The sequence below is a fragment of the Parasteatoda tepidariorum genome, chromosome 4 (assembly GCF_982258835.1).
Source record: "Parasteatoda tepidariorum strain Cologne lab strain chromosome 4, Ptep-v5.0, whole genome shotgun sequence".
In the NCBI taxonomy this organism is placed as follows: Eukaryota; Metazoa; Arthropoda; class Arachnida; order Araneae; family Theridiidae; genus Parasteatoda; species Parasteatoda tepidariorum.
This window is the reverse complement of record NC_141758.1, coordinates 108,746,255-108,767,020: the sequence shown is the minus strand read 5'-3', so window position 1 is coordinate 108,767,020 and position 20,766 is coordinate 108,746,255. Positions and strand designations below refer to the sequence as shown.

At 32.4% G+C, this 20,766-nt stretch overlaps 1 protein-coding gene across 3 annotated transcripts in view; it reads left to right on the top strand.

Annotated features, from left to right (window-relative positions):
* Nucleotides 1-20,766, top strand: part of LOC107442570 (vesicular glutamate transporter 1) — a 222,713-nt gene that overhangs the window by 58,235 nt on the left and 143,712 nt on the right. For all 3 annotated transcript variants that reach the window (XM_016056165.4, XM_087161900.1, XM_087161899.1), the window contains one exon: nt 7,415-7,486. The gene's annotated coding sequence lies outside the window, so the exon portion shown is untranslated. The remainder of the gene's footprint in view (nt 1-7,414; nt 7,487-20,766) is intronic.

Sequence of the window (20,766 nt, the reverse complement as noted above, 5' to 3'; positions counted from 1 at the left end):
GTACCAGTGACAGTAGTCTGCGACTGATTTCTGAATATATCCATATTGTTTGTCTTAGAATTAAATATATTTGGGGAAAATATAGTGTATTTTAAAATCCGAAAACGATGTAATATCAGTTCTAAAAAAAGAGTTTAGTCAATATTCAGAAGTGATTAAATGAGAACTCTCTTGTGTCTGAATTTACGACCCACGCAATTTCGGAAATAGTTTTACACTAAACTTCGTTCCACTGCCAGCGCTGCCCTCTTTCAGGGATTCTTTTTTTTTCTTTTTCTTCATTCATGACGTAAAACGCTAACTCACGCTAAATTCGCAAAAAGTTCAAGAGTTCAGACCTGCCCATCGCCCAACTTTTTCCTGTGTTTGTAGGGAAAGCTATTAGCACTCTAAAACAACGTCACATGACTGCTTTTGAAAATCGAACAAGAGAAGGGGCCCAAGACAAAGCCATCAAAAACTTCGTGACATTTCTCTGCGGAGGTGTGACGTCACACTCATCTTATTGGTCGATCGGCATCCAATAGTGGGAGGGATCCGCGTGGTTCTTTAGATGTTAAAATCTCTGCAGTCGATAAACGAACGGCTTGGAACGATGCCAGCAAAATGGCAAACGGAGTGAAATATTGTCATATTCCAAAATGGGTACATTGGGGGAGGCATCCTTTTTTTTTTTAATTCTTTCATTCCCTTTTACTGTAGTTTCGTTTCAGTTAGTTACCGTCAGGGTCCGATAAACATCCGCCATTGAGCCCGAAATGTCAAAAGGCTATAATGGGGCGTCGTTCGATATTCCATTCACTTCTAGACGAGGGAATAAAAAGTTCCTAACATGTTTTGTGTGTTGGCTATGTCTTTCAATGGTAAGACATAAATGAGCAACACGTTTTCAACAACCTGATTTGAATATTCATTTATTCCGCCTACATAGTAAAAACCTCGATATCGCGAACTCATTAAAGCTCTCACGATAACGTAAATTCGGGAATATCGAAAAACGAATAGTTCGAACCATTTACTCAAAATAATTACTGTATTTTAACTTTTATAACATATGCTTACTTTAAAGGACAGTTACTACAATGTCAAAATCTACTTCTTCATTTTGCTGTAATTCACCTGTTCTGCTGTATCAGATACAGCTTTTGACGCTGTAATTTCTTTTACCATTCTTCCCAATCGCCACATACGGTATCATCATTCCCAAATAGCAAAATAAGGTTTATTTGAACTCAGCAAAGACTTTTTAATGTAAACCTAAGATGGTGTTTAATCCGGTTTACGTGTAAACCTTCTAACCTTAAAACGATATCTGTGACAATCTGCTCTATTCTACGCACATTACCCTCATCCAAAACATTGGAAAAACAACCTTCTGTCTAAAAACCTTCAATTGAGGTTGGATAAGGGTTTTCAAGAGTGAAGAAATCCTTTAATAAAGCTAGCATCAAGTTTAAAATAATCTTAAATCTAGGTCATTATAAGGTTTCTTTTCGCGAAGTCGTGTATGCTCAGCTATAATCCACCTTGTCATGAAATTTTAGTGGACAATGCAATTTGATCCTATCGCTAGTGTGACGTCAGATAAAACGTCATTAATGACCTAAGTGACAATACTTTTTAAAAAAAGCTTTCAAAAATAATTTTTAATCCTTTTACGATGAAAGGTTTGAAACTGCAATATTTTTGCTTTATTGAAAAAAGGTTTTTAGTACAGACATTTTTGTGACAATAAAAAGAAGATTCTGACACAAGGTTGTTGTAAGGTTTACATGCTTTCTGGGATTGTCTATAGCTGGGGTGGCCAACCTGCGGCTCGCGAGCCACATGCGGCTTTTTGAAGGATTATTTGTGGCTCTTGATAAATGTACCCGAATTCCTTTTTCATTTTTGTGCTATTATATTTTAAAAAATTTATAATCATTCCGTATGTGTTTCAAAATGTCTTTTAAATTACTGAGGACAAATATGAAAGACTAAGTGCAACGTTGTTCAATTCAAGGTGAGTTTTCCATTTCTAAGATAATTATGACACAAAAAGCATCTGGAGAATTAGAACTAATAGAGATGCAAGAAGATCAAGCTCTACAATGAAAATATAAGTCGACGTCGATTACTGAATTTTGGAAATTTGTACCAGAATCGAAATATCCTGAAATAAAAAAGGCTGCCTATCGAATTATTTAAATATTCGGAACAACGTACTTATGTGAATCATTTTATTCCACTTTAAAATTCGTGAAATCCAAACACCTATCAGTATAAACTAACCAACAACTTATAAGAATTACTGAGAAGTGCTGTTACCTATTATTCACCAAGTTTTAAAGAATTATCAAGAGAAGTAAAATAAATGTGTTTAATTTTTAATATTTAAATTCAATACACATATTTTGTACTTTACTTCTTTTATATGTTTTCAATAAATATAATTTATGTTAAAAAGAAATTTATTATACCCTTTTTGCATGCCTTTTAAATACGTATTTAATTGCCGCTCGCGAAAAATTTAAAATTTTGAAAAATGGCTCGACTATCAAGGAGCTTGGCCACCCCTGGTCTATAGTTTCTACTATATCTTAAGTATCTTTATTCGATTTCACGTTTTGCTGTAATTGTTCTGTCATTGTCTACTTCTGAGATATCACTTTTGATGCTGTACTTTTCCTTTTATCTTCCTAATTACCATATACCGCAACGTCGTTAGTAGCTACTTCCTTAACAGTACCAGATTCTAAATTAGAAAATTCTTTTCAATCTTATGAACGAAAATTCTTATCCGAAGATTATTAGCATGCCTACTTTTTTAAGAATTACTGAATCGGGCAACATCCTCTCAAACACGACTATTTAGAATATCTTATTAGGGTTTCAAGAACTAATTCCTAAAATTATTCAAAAATGATCATTGAAAATTCGAAAGCATTTTAAATTTATCAGAAATAAGGAAATATTTTTTTTAAGTAATGAAAAACATTTCGTGGAATGATGTCGAGACATGCATTCTGTTGAAAAGTTTCTATTATTACCATTCATTATTATAATTATTATCAGCACATCAAACGCGTAAGGAATTTTGATTTTTTTTTTTTCGTTTTATCAACGCTCGTCCAATCCAGGTTTGACTTTTACAGTAAAACCTCGTTACAACAATATTTTGGGGACTAATTAAATATATTGTTGGAAAGGGATATTTTGTTATATCGAGGGCACATACGGATTTTGGGGACACAATAAGATTTTTTATTTTATTTTATTGTTATATAAGTATTAACTATAAGTGTATTTATATATTATGCAAAAAATTTATTTGCAGAGCGTAAATTATTGTTAAATATTAAAAACAATTTAAATGAATTTAGAAAATAAGATAATATACTTGAAAACCGTTTTTATTCCAAATAATCTGATATTTTAGTTCGTTTATTTATTTTTTTGACTGTCAAGTCAACCAACAAAATATGTATTGAGTCCAAAGAGCGAAAATAATTTTCGTTTTTAAATGGGGCTCCATCGTAATATTGAGAAGAGCATGACATTATTTATATGCAAGTTCATTATGACCACGAACCATTATCGTAATAAAGGGAGTTATTGTGTATTGGACATCGTAGTAGCGAGTGTTCACTGTAATTCCAAATATAAGATTAAGGTAATAAAAAATATTTTAAAGCCATTCTTACTGGATAATCAGTAAGTGGAAAAAAATATGGAACATAAATTTTTAATAAAACAGATGTTTAGACAAACGGTAAATATCCACTAAGTGTAAAGTTGTCTTTAACACAGTGTGGGTTGGTTAAGAAACATTACATTTAAAGAATTTACATCGATGCATAATTTCAGAAATCAAAGTTGCTTGTACTTGATTTTGTAGTATTTAAGTTCGAACTATTTTACGGTAGAAGAAGGAACCCAAGAAATCTCTTGAGCGATCAACAATGTCAACATAAAATATTAATTTTTTAAATGAAAGGAATTTACATTGATATAATATCATTTTAACTACGCTCGAAACATATGTGTAATTTTTAAACATATAGGAAATACCGTTTGCATTCTTTTTAATACCCTCATTTGATTTCTTTTTAACTCCTTCGGGCTTTTCTCACACTACAGCTTGACCCTGAAAAATTACCTTAGCCTGACTTAGTAATGTCCATGGTTTTACTTTGAATTATTAACTTGTATTCTTTTATGTATCGTGTTTTTAAAAATTTAAATCTGCAGCACGCAAGTGACATCCATAAATTGTTAAATATTTTTCAATTAATATAATTTTGTCAAATTTTCCGTAATTCATAAAATTATTCTCTCACTTCGTTTTTCAACAAATCACCCAATTTATTTTATATTCTGTAGGTTAACCCATATTTTTTTTTCAATTAGTCCCCGCTTCCAATATTGTTTTTTAATATTTCCTCCTCATTTCTTTCTTCAATCTTCCACTCTCATTTCGCTCTCTAAAATGTCACCCTCCTTATTTCGTTCTCCAAAATGCCCCTCTTTATTTCCTTCTTCAAAATGCCATCCTCCTTATTTCCTTCTTCAAAATGCCATCCTCCTTATTTCCTTCTTCAAAATGCCATCCTCCTTATTTCCTTCTTCAAAATGCCATCCTCCTTATTTCCTTCTTCAAAATGCCATCCTCCTTATTTCGTTCTTCAAAATGCATACCTCCTTATTTCGTTCACCAAAATGCTTCTCCTTACTTCGTTCTCCAAAATGTCACCCTCCTTATTTCGTTCACCAAAATGCTTCTCCTTACTTCGTTCTCCAAAATGTCACCCTCCTTATTTCGTTCACCGAAATGCCCCTCTTTATTTTCTTCTTCAAAATGCCATCCTCCTTATTTCGTTCTTCAAAATGCATATCTCCTTATTTCGTTCTTCAAAATGCCATCCTCCTTATTTCGTTCTTCAAAATGCCATCCTCCTTATTTCGTTCTTCAAAATGCATACCTCCTTATTTCGTTCACCAAAATGCTTCTCCTTTCTTCGTTCTCCAGAATGTCACCCTCCTTATTTCGTTCACCAAAATGCCCCTCTTTATTTTCTTCTTCAAAATGCCATCCTCCTTATTTCGTTCTTCAAAATGCATACCTCCTTATTTCGTTCACCAAAATGCTTCTCCTTACTTCGTTCTCCAAAATGCCATCCTTCTTATTTTGTTCACCAAAATGCCTCTCCTTATTTCGTTCTCCAAAATGCCATCATCCTTACTTCGTTCTCCAAAATGTCACTCTTCTGATTTCGTTCTTCATAAACTTTATATTGCACTTCATTTAGTTACCTATTTTGTTCCCTCTTATTTTTTAATACGTTACTCATTCATTTACTTCTCATTTTTTTTCACGCCCTTCATTTAATTTTTCAGTGTGCATCCATCGGGCACTTCATAGCTCTTCAATTAAGTCAACTTTTTCTTTCCTTTTCTATTTTTGCGTTACTGATTGCTAGTTACTTTGCTTCACCTATTTTGTTCTTTATGATGTCACCCATTAAGTCACTCCTTTATTTTGTTTTTATCTTCACAGAAATATGCTGCCTTTTCTTCCCTGCATCTTCCAAGTAACAGGGATACTTCTTTTGCTAAAAATAACCTTATTTATTAATCGTAATGGTAAAAACAAGTGGAAAACATTCAAATTTCATATATCCTCTACTTTTGAATCCCATTTTCAAAATAGATAGTCTATTTTCTGACTGGGCAATAAAATAACTTTTGTGATAAATTGCATCGAAATGATTTCTCACATCTAATATTATAACACCGTTCCATCACGACTTTTCACCGAAGTTTTATATCACTGACATTTTTATTGCCTAATCAGAGAATGGGCCTATTAATGAAATCAGGATGCTTTCGCGTTTTATATTTAGCTTATTCTCACATCCGTCTACAGTTACGATACAGGATTTTAGACAGATTTAAAGAGGTTGCGTAATCACCGCCCTTAATATGTAGTTTTATAATTCATGACTCAAAACTCTTGTATTAGTGTCAATAATTTAATATTTTTTGTAAATAAAAAGAAAAAAAAACGCTCACTAAATTTGTCAAGTCAATATTGACCGGATCAAAAACATAATTTTTTTTTTGGTTGCCCGAGAAAAGACACAAGTTTAAAACTAAACTCAGTGAGTGGCACGACAGCCCATAGAGGGCCAAGGACTACTGTGCCCATCTCAGTTTTCTTGATCTTGGGCCCTGGGGTGCAGGAGCAGATGTTCCGGTCAGGTGGTCAGCCGAACGCGGAACCCCCAGTGTTTAGCTCCCAAGCATGCTTGGTACTCATTTATCGACCTGAAGGGATGAAAGGCTGAGTCTACCTTGCCCGGCTTGAGGATGAAACCCAGGACCTGTGACAGGGGAGCGCGAAGCGCTGCCAGACACAAGTTTAAAGGCTAATACCATAAACTCCTTCAAACTTCAATAGGTTAATGTTTATATTTGAATTTACCGTCCAATGTTGGTGTTTATAAAGCGTAAAAAGAAATAACACCCTACATAACTTTTGATCTACCAATCAATTTTTTAAATTCTTGATCTATTGTGTAATTTGGTTAAACTTTTGTCATTTAAAATTAAACATTTTGAAATTATACAAAAATCTGTGTTCTGTTCTTGTTAAAAAATCATATCTATATATAAATAAATACATTTCGTTAAAAGAGCCAAGTGTAATTTTTTGGTTGTTCGTTAATTCGGGGTTTATTAATCGTTAAATAAGGTTTTTCTTCCTTTATTTTATTTAGAAGAAAACGTCGTTAAATCATGGTTCGTTAAATCGTTAATTCCGTATTTGGCTGTATATTTCAATAATTATTTTTAATCAAATTATTCTCCACGCATAAACTCTTTTTAAATATTTTTATTCAATTTCTGATAAAATATGACAGAGAAATAAAGAAACAACTAATTAAGATATTTTTCTATAAAAATAAGAAATAATAAACATACTGAGAAAAAAACCTATGCATCCCCAGTGTTTTTAATCAATTTAAAATTGATAATATATTGCCGACAAGTTAATTACGAAATTTTATATGAACTTAATGTTTTTTTTTTCGTAACAAATATTCATTTCTTGGTTGTGAAATCAATTTCTTTTCAGTCGTGTTTATGCTTTTAGAAAGAGAAAAAAAAATTCAAGTAATTCAATAATAAGAGGGAGAAAGTGGAGTTGGCAATTTATAGATGAATAAAAATGTGCTTTGATGCTTTGTTACCTAATGAAAAAAATTAGATTTGGGGGCAATTACTTTTATTTGCTTTCCGTCACATCGTGGTGATAATCTTTATTATCCGCTATTATTTACAAAAAAAGAGATGTTTAAGTAGTTTTAGTAGTTGTTTTTCTTCCTATTTTTACTTCGTAATTTTGTTTTTAAGTTTGTTTTATTTATTTTAGGTTATCTTTTGTTTAAATCAGAAACTTGTCAATACGCCAAGAATTATATTATGAGGCTCTGCAATACTAAAGGTATGTTTAAAATTTTCAAAATTAATTAAATAATTTATTCAGTCAAAATTTATTCAAACAAAAATGGTTCAGGGGATAGAGCGTTCGCCTTCCAAAGCGGCGAACCGGGTTCGAATCCCAGTCGATACGAATTCCGCTTGCGCCGACCACAGTGCTGACGTGAAATATCCTCAGTGGTAGACGGATCATGGGTTAGAGTCCCCTTGCCATCAGGCTAACCGTGGAAGGTTTTCGTGGTCTTCCTCTCCAAGTAACGCAAATTCGGGTAAGCTCCATCAAAAAGTTCTCCACTAAGGCAAATTTCTCTCAATACTCGATTCAGGAGTCCCCTTGTCTTCTGGATTAAGTTCAAAGTGACAAGGCTATGGAGTTGAACATAAGTAGTCGTAAACCCGTAAAATTGGGTTGGCTGTTCAACGACGGTTATAAAATAAAATAAAATAAAATATACTATTTAATTATACTAAGAAAGAAACTTAGAACACAAATCGATACATTTGTAAACCATTATTTAATTTAGTTTATTTGTTAAATGTTTCGAATTTTTTTTATTTTATTTCATTATGGAATCGAAGTGTCAACTTTAAATATGCAGTCCTACCAGTAACTGGCGGTAGAAGTTTAATAGCTATTTCTGCTCTTGAGATTTTAGAACAAAAATTATGTACATCATTCTATATCCATGTTTTCTTTAAGAATTTAATATATATTAAGAATTGAAAATCACAATCTCGAAATTTATTAACTTCTGCTCTAAATTTTAACCAGTATTAATTTTGTAACGACTTATTTTAATTATAATAATAATAAATAATTTTATTGCATAAATATAGTTACCAATTGAAAATAACGTTCTTAAAATTTGGCAAGCTTGCTGTCTGCCTTGTATAAAGATTCTTTTTTCACCTCGTACATTAAAAGAATTAAAAATATGAGAATTTAAAGAACAGTACCAGTAGTTTAAATACAAATTGCCTACAACTTTTTTAACATTAATTTTCAAAAAAATGTTTTTGAATTGAATTCATTTTTAAGGGGAAAATTCCATTTATTATCACATACTAATTATAATAATTATTGCGAACTAAAAAGAAATCTCTCAAACTCTTTCGTAAACAAAAATAAAGTATTTTAAAAAAAATTTTTGAGTGACTAATGAACTCAGGGGTTTGAATCCATTTACGCGACCTTTTATTTTACACGCTTTTTTTATCGTAAAAACCTATATTTTACTCTTTTTTTTTTGCTGTAGAGAAAACTGATCTTCTACAATTTTTAATCAATAAAACAGACCTTTTTGTAATTTTTGGATATTACAGACTGTATTGATACTGTATTAATTATATCGGCTTATCCTATTTTTAGAAGATTTATTATTATTGTATTTTTTTTAAAAAATTTGAATTTTAATTACTCTACGATGTTTTCAAAAGCAGGATCTTGGCTAAAAGCGCCCGATTGAAGGTTAAATGATAACGTTAAAAATAATTTATTCAAGTCATTGAGTGAAGAAATTTCACAAAAACACGAGTTTTAATCGAAAAATTTACATAGATTGTGGACTCTTTTTTTCCTCCTGTATTTCAAATGGATCGATTTTAACACTAAACGCACCAACACTTAATCTATACCCAGTTCTACTATAGACCGGACTTTGTTTCTTGATTCAATGTATGAAATATGGATGCTAGGAAGGAAATAAGCAAAAAAAAACTTCATTATTATTAAACAAAATAGTATATGACCAATTTTTTTGTATTACAAAAACAAAGAATAAGAATTTTTAATTCATTTCTCAACGCATTCTTTACATATACAACAGTGTGTTTCCATTGTACATTTTCAGCAAACATATTTCGTCTAATTATTATTATTTATATAATTCTTATAATCATAAGAATGTATAAGAATTATAATTTTTATAATTATTCGTATAATTAATATTATTTCTTTAAAGAACTTGTGCTGTTTTGATTGTTTCGACATTTTTCCGGGTAAAAAAACTAACAGTTAGTTAAAAAATGAAGTAAAGCTATCCAAATAAAATATAAGCTATTTACTAAAACATTTAGTTTTTGTCACTTTTTCTGACACAAAAATGCCCATCTAAAATTTTAGGTACTTTATTTAAATTTGAATTCGCAGTTATTCTGATTGAACTCACTACGAAACAGTTTTTGCAGAAATGTGCAACTCATCGAATGCAATACGTTGAGCACGCATTTCATCGTCATTTCTGATCCGCTAAACTTATAAAGCAATAAATTGTTCTCCCGGTCAAGTGACCGGTTGTGGTAGGAATACGACAGGTATTATTCGAAACAAACAAAATACATAATAATTAGAATAGAATATAAACTGTATATAATTGTTAGAAAAAGTCACGCAGTCAAATGTGCAAAAATGATAAGATAAGCGCATTTTAAATGCAAAAGTTGTTAAACGGCCATTTGACCGGTTATGGTTATTCCTACAGCTCTAAAACTTTTCTCCTCATAAACGTGAATGTTGCTTAGGTGGTTAGGGGTGTAAACTTTTCAACCGAATCCAAACTTCGAACGCAAATCGTTCTCCGTAAACGACGGGATGGTAGAGAATATCGAGTCAGCGAATAAGCTCATTATAAAAATTATCGATTTGACTGAAAGGACTTCTCCCTCCCCCTTTCCAGCCCCCTTGTCTCATCCCTTCGACAAAATCTTCCTCCCAACCGTGACTGCGGAACACGGCGATAAGCCACAAAATCTCCCCCCCCCCTTCCTCCTCCTATCATGCGCAACACCCCTGTCCACCCACGCAAAATTACAGGCTATGAAATTAAGGCCATCGGCATCACGCAAAGCTGTACGAAATCTCCGGAACTTTTTGATCTGAAAAATAAGTTGTTTTTCAAATTAGAATTTAAAATGCTATCTGAGGCTAAATTTTAAAAGCACAGTCAAATGAATTTTATTTTATTTTATAACCTTCGTTGAACAGCCGACCCAATTTTTGGGTTTACGACTACAAATGTTTAACTCCATAACCTTGTAATTTTAAACCCAATCCAGAAGACAAAGAAACTACTATCAAGTATTGGTAATTAGTTGCCTTCGTAGAGGACTTTTTGAAGAAATTAACACATTTGCAGCATTTGCGATACGCGGAGAGGAAAACCACGAAAGCAAACCATGGTTAGCCTGACGGCAAGGAGACTCTAACCCGTAATTCGTCTACCATTGAGGATATTTTACGTCAGCACTGTGGTCGGTGTGAGCCGGTTTCAGAATTCGTATCGACCGGCCTTTGCTGAGATTCGAACACAATTCACCTCATTTTAAGGTGAACGCTCTATCCCCTGAGCCACCACAGCTCTTGTCACATGAATTAGCAACCCCCCCCCCCAATTATAAACTATTTTTATAACAGCTGTGAGTTTTATTGGTTTAGATGTTCACAATGAAGATGAGTATTTAATTTATGTTTTAAAATCAGATTTTTTCCTCAAAACGTTGACATTTCGACCAAACTTCTTTTTTTTCTTCTCCGTTGCCATACCAAGCACTTGCGATAGCACAATAATAACAAAATACTCATGTAGCACTAAGTAAGCTTATAAGCTTCATACTGAGTAATTGAAATGAAAATGATATTAACTTTTATTTAAAAGATCTGTATAAGTTTAAACCATTGAGATTTGAACTTAAACAGGTCTTTGGGAGAACATAAACAGAAGCAAGCTGCATTTTTTAAATAAAAGAAGTTAGTTCAAACTTTTTTTTTAAAAAAAATTCTAATCTAGCAACATCAATTCGCAATCAGAATGTTAACATTAACCGAATGCATCCGTCAATAGTTCTTTAATTTTGTTCTAAGTATTAAATATTCTCTTCGATAAATTTCATTGCAATCTTCACTGCATTTATGCTGCAACTACTCGCAGATTAGGTTGACCAACATCAAACGAAATGTACATCATTCGAAAAAATGGTATTATGATATCGGGATATCGATAAAGAATAGAATCGTAAAAGTTAATTTCATCTCATTGATTCTTTTGAAGAACAGTCTCTGCCCATATTATTAGGCGCACTATAGGAATCTATGCAAAATTATAATTATCACGTGATACTACACAGCTTTATTGTTTTTACAAGACAGAAACCGGTTTGCATTTATTTGAGATCCTGTATCAATTGGTAAACATTGTAATGTAATTCGTTGAAAATAATTACAAGTAGAAAGTATATGAAAAATCTCCTGAATAAAAACCCATTACTTGTGTGTTTAAATATAAAAGTAATGCATAGAAACTCGTGCAAATCATATCATTATTAAAAAACTACAGTAGATCTAATAATTTGATCTACTTATTATAATATACTAATATAATACCTGATAAAATAAATATTCTATGTTTATATAATATATCGTCTAATTTATCCTATCGTCAAATTTATATTATTTTTCGTCTAATTTAACCAATGAATACACTAACGTAAACAAGTGCGAACCGGTTTCAGTCACATAAAAACAATAATGCTGTATAATATCACGTGACATAGTGACACGTGACATTTTACATAGAATCTTATATTTCACCAGGGAGTGTATTTCTGATAAGGAAATATGGCTGAAGTAGAGGAGATTGTGGTCGTTGGTTAAAGTTCAGGAGACTAATTATTAGAGTTTACATTATTTTAATATTTATCAACATAAGAAAATATTAAGTATAAAGGAGAGAAATATAAATGAGCACTGCTCGTCATGCTACAGAGACGGTTAGGATTCTTCTGCCGAATGAAAAGTTAAGAGTTCAAGTTACTGATCGTAACTGTCGCTGTTACGATTAAGTTGAGTCTCCGCAAAATGAAACCATTGCACGAGCAAATTTAAGATTTTCAAGTTCATTTAAATGGGAAACTCCGGTTTCCCCGTAGTAAAATGATTCTACTAGAATCGAAAAGATGGAATGAAGTATTCCAACTAGAAATTCCTGATGAAGAATGTTTTTTTAGGCGACGCATGATTTTTGGAACTGTATTGAAATCAACCGACATTGTTCATTTAGATCCGGTATTCGACAAGCGAGTTCTAGCGAAGATTAATTTGCTCATTAAACCTAATTACATCAGCAGAATCCAAGAGAGCAAAAGCGTGGATTCCCAAGTCAAAATTTTTGATGGTTCCATCAATATATTTTGATGGCTTATGTTGGCTTCAGAGCGATTTATGATGGTCGAACATTTGATTATCCAGCATTTTCCATTATTTGTTCATGGTTTTTGATATGCCAAAAAACTTCCATCATTCCATGATGGAAAATGCTTCTTTAATACTATGAGGGTTAAATATTTAGAGAACTTAGATTCTTATGAACCAACAATCTTTGATGGTTCATGATATTTTCAACTATACATTTCCTTGATGGTTTAATGGAAATTCTTGCTGGTTCTCAGGAATATGCCATCAAAACAATTTGTTTGTTTTTTCTATGTTGGCACATCAAAAACAAGTTCGAATTCCTACATTGGGATGATAATGGTTCATAATCGTTCCGACATTTGATTTCTAAGAAACTATGATGGAAGTTTCTGAAGACTCAACATAAACAAATCATAAAAAAAAATTGCTATTCTTAAGTTGGACCATCATAAATCAGTCCGGATTCCTACAGAGGGGTGATGGTTACTTATGTTGGTTACTATAAAAAATGTAATGATTTATATTGGAACTATTGATGGTCCATCAATGGAAAACCATCTAAAATTTTAACTTGAGTTTTGCTGTAGAAAACTTACGAAGATTCAGGAGTTACAAGAAGAATTGAACTAAGGACTGTTCACAATCGATTTCATCACCTATTGTTCGCCATCTATATTGCCATCTTGAGGAGAAGACTTCATGACGTATACTTTGTGAGGTCTATTCTGCTCAAAGATTTGAGCATTTAGGGCAACATTGCATTAATTACAAGACATTCCTGTCAGGTGTCTGCTTAACAATGTTTCAGCTATAAAGCTTTTTCGCTAACCGTGATTTAGAGGGCCGGGATAGCCTGGTTGGTAGGGCACTGGACCCATGTCCAAGAGGTTATGGGTTTGATCCCCGCCGGCCGAATACTCCCCGTGTAGTAAGTAAGTGGTGACTGGTGCACGTTAAATATGTCGAGTTTCAATTTCTATATGTTCACATAACAAAACATACCTCTGGGGGTACTGATCCAGAAGTTTCCTTGTCTTTTGGATTGGATCAAAATGATAAGATTACGGAGTTGAGTATACGTTAGCACTATATTCGTTAGCATTACATTAGTAGTCGTTAGCCCAGAATTGGGTAATCTGCTCAACGACAGTTAGAAAATAAAATAAAATCATGATTTAGGGAGCTCTGGTGGCTCAGGGGATAGAACATTCGCCTTAAAATGAGGTGAACCGGGTTCGAATCCCAGCGATGACTGGTCGATACGAATTCTGCACCCGATTCGCTCCGGCCGCAGTGCTGACGTAAAATATCCTCAGTGGTAGACGGATCATGGATTAGAGTCCTCTTGCTGTCAGGCTAGCCGTAGGAGATTTTCGCTGCTTTCCTCTCCATATAGCGCAAATGCGGGTTAATTCCATCAGAAAGTTCCCCACGAACGCAAATTTCGTCAATACTTGATCAAGGAGAGTGTCTTCTGGATTGGGTTCAGAATTAGATGGCTACAGAGTTCAACATTAGTAATCGTAAACCCAAAATTGTCGGTTTAGTTGGTTGTTGACAACGGCTATAAAATAAAATACAATGATGATTTAGGGATAGGGTACAATAGACCTCTGTTCGTTGTGTTTTGCTCCTTGGAGCTGGCCAATCTCTAGGTCTAAGTGGTCAAAAACTTTATAGGGCCTTATATGGTGGCAGGGATTATGATTCCTCAAAATTATAAAAACGGAAAAACCATGTTTCTATAAAAATTGATATTTTATTAAGAAAAAAAAATTCTCTTTGTTTTTGTTTGAAATATTAACTTTTAAGAAGGAAAAGAAAGAATATTTTATTCAATATGCTTAAATGAGTAACATACCACTCCAACAAAATGAATGAACAAGAGAATTTAGTTGAGTAACTAGATTTTCTCATTCTTACCAAATCATTTCTTCTTTTCATTATAATTTGTTTAGTTTAAGGTGACAAGAGACTTTCAAAATAAAATAAAAATTGCCAAAAAAATAAATTTTTCACTTTTTATATTTTTGACATCTAGGCATTTAACTGAGCATTTTAAAAAAAGAATTCTTGAATTGAGCGAAATTGACAAAGTTATGGCCATTTCCGTTTTGACCACGCCCCTTTGACGCCCAGCAATGAAAAAGTAGATAAAGTCATTTTTCTCAAAATGTCTTTTTTGACAAATTTAGAAATTTTAAACCATGAAATGAATTTTCATTCTATTGACCTGAGAATTTGATGTTATATATTTATGAATATTATTAAAATTTTGTTGGAAACTGTTTTTGAATTAAGTAATAGTATTATTTTTATACATGATATTCTTTAGCGGTACGATGACTTTTTTCCGAAATGCTGGTTTTTTACTGCTCTTTTTACTGTTATTTGTTTCAATAATAAAAAATAAAAAAGTACTTTTATCAGTACTATTTTATAAAAGTAATTTTTTTTTTATGTTACCGAATAAGTAATATTTTAAAAGAATTTTGTCATTTTAACAAAATTTCTGACTCGAGGAATAATAATAAAGAAAATATTAAAAATTCGAAATTTTAAATTTTTTTAATTTTTTAAATTTTAGAATATTTTTTTTTGAAATTTTGAATATACGTTGTTTTTATCAATATAAATTTATACTGAGAATTTTAAACAAATACCTTGATAATTTGTAAAGGAAAAATTTGAAAGTACTTTGTCGCCTTAAAACATAACGTTACAAGGAGACTGATGCGCTTAGATTTATTTTCGTTTTAGAAAATTTTAAAAAATAACCTTAACAATATTCTTAACTTAAACTTCCTTCATTTTAATGTTATTTCTGTTATTCATTTACTATAGTAAAACATAAAACAATCGTATTGTACACTTTATACGACAACTGTTATCAAAGCACGTATAAATCATTGAAAACAGGTTAAGGTTGTGTATTCATTTTAAGGTTGTGTATTTAATTTAATTTAATATTAATTCTGCTTAAAACATTTTGCTTACTTATAGCTTTCATCAAATCCAAAGTGTAGCAATCAGTTTCAAAAGCATCTGGAAATCTGTGTAACATTTCTTTTCAATGAATATTTTCAATAAACCAACTAAAAACTGATTTCCCATAGATTTTGTTTAAAATAACGTTTAACGAAACTGATTTTGTTTAAACAAAATGAATCAACGCCACACTTAAAGATTTACCTTGCTTTTATTTTTATTCAATATTTTTAATTTTTTTTTTAAAAAAAAAGAAAGAATTACTCATATATTTTATTGGAAATTAAAAAAAAAGTCATAACGTGAATTAAAAACTGTCCTTTAACACTAGAAAGACGGAAACTTAGTGTATACCTATATTGCCCAAAAGCAGTCAAAATGACTGCATTGTGAAACAATTCTAATTAAGATTAATTTTTAATATTTTAAATATTATTTACAGTTATATAACAAGTTATTAGTAAATTTTAACAGTAAAAAGAATTGTATGTTGTGCAAGAAGTCACAAAATTCTAAGAAATTGTGTCAACATATACATCATTGCTTTTCTAATTGAAATTAAAAAGCAGTCAAAATGACTTCCTTGGACAATCTAGTGTTAAAATAAAGCTTTACCTTATTTTTTTTTATTCAATTTTTCTAATTTTTTTTAAAAAAATGTAGGATTACTCATACATTTTATTTGAAATCCAAAAATAGTCATAACCTAAATAAGAAAAGATCCTTTAATAATACCTAAAAGAAGATCTTAATTTATTTTTTTTAAAGTGTTGGATTATTGATAGATTTTATAAGACAACCAGAAAACAGCCGTTATTTGAACCGGAAATGATCCTTCAATTTCAATACCTTAGACATTGTTTTAATTCTAATTAAACTAATTAAAATACCGTCTCTGGCTAAATTATTAGACGCACTGTGAGATTCAATGTGAAATCTTAATTATCACGTGATACTATAACAGCTTTATTGTTTTTTACTCGGTTGTAACTGGTTTGCACATGCTTACGTTCGTGCATCAATGGGTTAACATTGCAATGCAATACGTTAAAAATAAATACAAATAATAAATATATAAAAAGTCTCCTGAATAAAAAACCATTACATTTGCGTTTAAATATAAAAGTATTGCATTTAAACTCGTACAACACATGCCATTATTAAAGAACTACAGTGCGTTTGATAATTTGATCTAATTATTACACAGTCCAGTCACATTAATGTGACCACCTGTCAAAAGACAGAATAACCACCTTTGGCAGAGTGGACCGCTGTGAGACGTGCAGGAAGAGAGTCAGCTAGGTTTCTGAAGGTGTTCACTGGGATATTGAGCCATGCCGACTTCAGTGCCATGGCCAGCTGTGCTAAATTACGCTGTTGAGGATATGTGGCGCGAGCAACCCGATAGAGGTGGTCCCACAGATTCTCGATTGGGTTTAAATCCGGAGAGTTTGCTGGCCAGGAAAGTACGGTAAACTCATCCTTGTGCTCTTCGTACCACGCACATACACTGTGAGCTGTATGACACCTCGCATTATCCCGCTGGTAGATGCCATCATTCTAAGGAAAAATCATTCGCATGAAGGGGTGGACATGGTCCGCAAGGGCAGATGCGCACTAGTGCTGATCCATCGCTCCTTCCACAATGATGAGTGCATCCAGTGAATGCCAGTAAAACATTCCCCAAACCATAATGCTCCCTCCTCCAGCCTGGATCCTTTCGGTAATTGTTGCAGGGTGTTTGCTTTCAGACGTTTCATGCTGTATACGCCAGCGTTTATCCGTCCGATGGAGCATAAAAAGTGATTCATCGAATAAAGCCACCTGTCGCCACTTTGTGGGCGTCCAGTTGTGGTACTGGCATGCAAATTCCAGCCTTCGTCGCCGATGAACAGCAGTCAGCATAGATGCATTAACCAGGCTTCTGCTACGGAGGCCCATGCGCAGCAACATTCGCTGAACCATTGTTGAGAATACACACTTGGTAGTCCCTTGGTTCATCTGGGCGGTCAGTTGCTCAACAGTTGCACGTCTATTCACCCGAAAGCGTCTCCGTAGCTTTCCTTCGCCTCTGCCATCTATAGCCCGTGGTGCACCGCATGTGGCACGCCGCTGATTTTGGATAGTGCCATTTTACCATGCACGGTATACTTTCAACACGGTGGTACGAAAACAGTTCACAAAATTGGCCGTTTCCGAAATGCTTCCACACTTGGCCCGAAAGCCAATAATCATACCCTTTTGGACGTCGGATAAATCGCTACGTTTTTGCATTACGCCAACGCTTGAAATGCTTTCCGATGCCCTAGGACATCCTTTACATGCACTCTACTGTAATATGCTGCCACCTGCCTTCTGTGATAGGTTATTTCACGTTGACGTCGAATATAGGGGGTGGTCACATTAATGTGACTGGACTGTGTATAATATATTAAAATACCTGATATAAGAAATATTCTAATTTATACAATAAATCGTCTAATTTATCCAATCCTCGAATTTATATTATATATCGTAGAATTTAACCATCTGGTATTATATTAGTATTTTTACCTCCGGTATTATATTAGTATATTTTAATAATTAGACCAAATTATTAGACACACTGTAGTGTTTTAATAATTAAATGTTTTGCATGAATTTAGATACAATTCCTTTATATTTAAACATACATGTTTTTATTCAAGATATATTTTATATACTTCTATTTGTATTTATTTTTAACGTATTGCATTACAATGTTAACCCATTGATGCACGAACGTAAGCAAGTGCAAACCGGTTTTAGTCGCGTAAAAAACAATAAAGCTGTACAGTTTCGCCTGATAATTAAGATTTTACATAGAATCTTATAGAGCGTCTAATAAATTGGGCAGAGACTGTTATATGAGTATTCATGGATTTCATTGAAACCCAGAAAACAGCCATTACCTAAACCAGAAAGGGTTCTTCAACAACAGTACCATAAGAATGGTAACACCATAAACAAATCAATGAGTTCACATCCTTTCCCATCAATTTAATAGGCTCAGCAATAGGCAGAAAGAGCATCGCGTGTCCTACCCATAAAAAGAGGAAATTAGAAAGGGAAAAATGGGATTGGGTTAGGGGGGGACGGAGGCAGCAGGGCCACGTGGTGTCACATGCCCGATCCCCAATGTGTACCCGATAACGGCAATAACTTGATGAGTCTGTATGGCCTCTGCCTTCTGCCGAATATCAATCACTGTTCTCTGTCCTCTTTGTTCCTTGTTGTCGCGTGAGATCTTGTTGGGGGAATAAAAAAAAATTATGGTGGAATATTTTTATTGTTTTGCCCAACCCCAAATCCCTCGATTGCTTCTTTTTCATTATTCTAATGTTGTCATTTGTGTTGTAGCATTAACCAAATGAGCCTTTCTCGAACAATTATTTTTTTGTTTGTGCTTAAAAGTGAGTTCCTCTTATAGAATCGATTGAGTTGTAGCAGCATTTAACATTTGTAATTGTCGGTGTAGTATTCACCGATCGCTACAAATGTTAAATGCCACTAAAAATTTTGTAATTTGTAATTATTGCTAAAAAGTAGCATTCACAACTGAGCATTTCCAGTACGATTAATTTTCATGAAAGGAATTTCAAAAAAATTGAAAAACGAATTCATCTTTTCGAATTGATGCAGTTATAAATTGTAGTAGCTTTAACCAAATGATCCTTTCTCGAACAATTATTTTTTGTTTTTGTTTAAAAGTGAGTTCCTCTTATAGAATCGATTGAGTTGTAGCACCATTTTACATTTGTAATTGTCGGTGTAGTATTCACCGATCGCTACAAATGTTAAATGCCACTAAAAATTTTGTAATTTGTAATTATTGCTAAAAAGTAGCATTCACAACTGAGCATTTCCAGTACGATTAATTTTCATGAAAGGAATTTCAAAAAAATTGAAAAACGAATTCATCTTTTCGAATTGATGCAGTTATAAATTGTAGTAGCTTTAACCAAATGATCCTTTCTCGAACAATTATTTTTTGTTTTTGTTTAAAAGTGAGTTCCTCTTATAGAATCGATTGAGTTGTAGCACCATTTTACATTTGTAATTGTCGGTGTAGTATTCACCGATCGCTACAAATGTTAAATGCCACTAAAAATTTTGTAATTTGTAATTATTGCTAAAAAGTAGCATTCACAACTGAGCATTTCCAGTACGATTAATTTTCATGAAAGGAATTTCAAAAAAATTGAAAAACGAATTCATCTTTTCGAATTGATGCAGTTATAAATTGTAGTAGCTTTAACCAAATGATCCTTTCTCGAACAATTATTTTTTGTTTTTGTTTAAAAGTGAGTTCCTCTTATAGAATCGATTGAGTTGTAGCACCATTTTACATTTGTAATTGTCGGTGTAGTATTCACCAATAATTCCAAACGTCAAATGCTACTAAAGAATTTTGTGATTATCGGTGAAAAGTAGCAAATGAGTTTTACCAGTACGATTGCTTTTCATTGTATTTAAAAACGAATTCATCTTTTCGAATTGATGTAGTTGTAAATTGTAGTAATATTAACTTTCTACAATTTTTGATATACAAATTTTAACCAAGTGAATCTAGTTGAATTGAAAACCTCCAATATGATTGTTTTTGTTTGTATCTCAAAGTGAGTTGCTCTTTGTCTTTATTCTAGTAGCATTAGCCAATTGCAATACCTGATGCGGTAATATCACCAAGAATTTCTATTACGATTCTTTTATGGTGTGTCGTAACATTATCTAAGTGATCTTAGGTTTTCTTTAGGATCTGAGGTTTTCTTTAAAATATTTCAAATATTTTGAAAATTGTATTCGTTTTTTTTGTGTGAAGTTTTTACAGATTTTTGTCGAGATTTCTTAGTAATTTTAAAACGTTAACTTTGTTTTAAAAATGTTTGCTCAACCCTAGCCCGATCTCCTTGTTCTGAATAACTGGTTATTGTTGTGAGAACTTTAATTCCTGTAGACAACGAACTATGAAGAATTATGTTTTTAATTATTACAAATTAAAATAATATTTAAGAATTTTTATCGTTTACGAATAAGAAGTAAAAAAAAACTTTTATATGTTTGTATGCAAACCTCTCTATGCATTATTT